This window comes from Acipenser ruthenus, chromosome 2 (genome assembly GCF_902713425.1).
Source record: "Acipenser ruthenus chromosome 2, fAciRut3.2 maternal haplotype, whole genome shotgun sequence".
Taxonomy (NCBI): Eukaryota; Metazoa; Chordata; class Actinopteri; order Acipenseriformes; family Acipenseridae; genus Acipenser; species Acipenser ruthenus.
Genome location: NC_081190.1, coordinates 58,771,861 through 58,774,577, shown reverse-complemented (window position 1 = coordinate 58,774,577; position 2,717 = coordinate 58,771,861).

The window sequence follows — 2,717 nt, the reverse complement described above, 5'->3', positions numbered from 1 at the left end:
TGCCTAAATTATTTCTTTCTTCTTAAAAATGTTAACATTTTCTGTGGTTAAGAAAGGGCAATATCATTTTCTAAATTACCTCAATTACAAATGCTAATTAGATCTAATTGGAATCTGTCATTTGTATAATGTTTCTCGCAGAATAATGAATGCACCTATCATCCTAGTCTGAATTGTATAGGGTTATAATTAACAATATCCATGAATTAAAAAAATATGTAATGTTTAGACATTTTCTGTGTAACTATTATAGACAATTTAATAACATTCTTCTGTGAAATATACAAAATAATCTTCCTGCTATTTAGTTCTCCATTTACCTGATTTGGCCACCTATGATTAAGATATACTGTACCAGTACTTCTTTCTAAGTGTTAAAATAGAAATGGTATTATTTAAATGATTGTTAAGTATTTTAGTGATTGGGAATATATAGACTACAGCAAGCATATAAATCCAACACATTTTGACATAACATAACAACATATAATAATAACTGAATTCTGTAGGCTCTGAAATTAAATGGAGAATTAATTATTATGATTATTATTATTTATTTCTTAGCAGATGCCCTTATCCAGGGCGACTTACAATTGTTACAAGATATCACATTATACATTATTTCACATTATACAGATATCACATTATTTTTACATACAATTACCCATTTATACAGTTGGGTTTTTACTGGAGCAATCTAGGTAAAGTACCTTGCTCAAGGGTACAACAGCAGTGTCCCCCACTGGGGATTGAACCCACAACCCTCTGGTCAAGAGTCCAGAGCCCTAACCACTACTCCACACTGCTGCCCATAATGGAATGAGTGTGTAGATTTGTATAGAAACAATATATTTAGTAACAATGTATTAGTAGTTTTTAACACATTATAATATATATATATATATATATATATATATATATATATATAGGATAGGTTGGGAGATATCTGCGTCCTGATTGGCTGATAGGCATTCCAAGCCATTGAATTATACAGTACAACCAACGGGAAAAAAAAGTCCCAGCAACTAAGACTTTTTACAAACAGATATTATTGTGCCAAGCGTTTAAGAACGTTTTAAAAAAATTACTTTGAATTGGTCGCCATTTTTTCCCCAATAAAAACAAAATAATAATACAATGTCAGACTTCCTCCATCTAAATTTGAACTTGTTTGGTGACTCCAATGTCCACACGTTCCTGGAGGATTTAGACCGCAACAGTTTAGTAACAAACTGACAGTAATAATTTTTAAAAAAAGCCAGGAAAAAAATGAAACTGTGAGTACTGGAAGACACCTCTCTCTCAGTACTGCTGAAATGAATACAATTGAAGCCAATAATGAAGAGCGGAATACTAAAAAAAGTAACCGCTTGGGCTGTGTCAGTTTTTAATGATTGGTCAGCACAAACAAAAACAGGAAAACTGCACCTAAGATTGAAATAAACACAGTTTTTAGAAGTTTCTTTGCAGAAGTGAGCTGGTACACAGTATTCAGTTAGCAGCTACACAAGCTTGCGAGCTGGCCTGAATCATTTTTTAAATTCTCCCACAGTGGGACGATCTATAAACCAAATTTCAGATACCAACTTTAAAACAGCAAACAGTGTCTTCATTTCTGTCCTGAATACTTACACGCGACAACAAAAAGACAAGTCACAACATCACCATGGCAATAAAATGTGATTCCATTTGGCATATTAGAATTAGAATAAAACCAGAATAGTTTAGGGCCTAGTCCTATCATATAACACAAAACACTAACATATATCCAAGGACGCATGGATTCCGCTAAAATACAGCTCAATATCTTGAACGTATTTTAACAATTCTTGGAGGGTAGTCCCTGTAGAATTATATGGCAAATGTTAGCTGCAATGAAAGAGAGTTTTACTCTAATGGCCTACCTGCACAGTGGTAAAGTGACCAGTAAAAGTATCCCTGATGAAATGTATGTAAGAAATGTATTTTAAAGCTTTGATTATTTTACAGCTTCTTTTAATGTTATATATGTCTTTGAGGCTGCTGTCATAGCCTATACATTTGCTCCACTTTTTTCCAGTTCAACACATTGTTGTGCATCTATCAGCTTTTCAAGGCCTATAGTATGCAGCATGCTGAAAGGTGTAATGAAATTTCAGTGCTGAAAGGAGTAATTTAATGGGGATATAACTTGCTCCTGAGAGCCCTGCGGAATGCAGTGAATATCACTGGGGACAAGGGAATATTGCATGATGACGGATAAAGATGGCTAACAAGGTTTCATAACATAGTATAGTGAAGCTTATAGCAAATTAATCTAACGTCATTGACATGCCATTTGTCATGGGACGCTAATCATAATTCAAATGGCACTCCTTGACAAGGTCAAGATTTACCATTTTCATCATAGAAACACTGTCAGCAATGTGGTTCCATCACATTCTAAATGAGATTCTATGTAATGCAAAAAAGATAAATATGTAAAATGATGACCTTACTAAATATAAAATGTAACAAAGCTTCCACTACAAAAAGTTACTGTATGTGATGAAACAAATATGATTATCTCTTACAATATCTTTCATGTTGGATAGCATTACTTTGATATTTAAAGTATCACTGTCAATGTGCATGACACCCCTGTAACGCCTATAATTTATGACCTTCATTTATATCATCATGTTTATCTGAGGTGGTCTAAAATTATTTATGCAATTTAAATTAATTTTTGAAGAAGT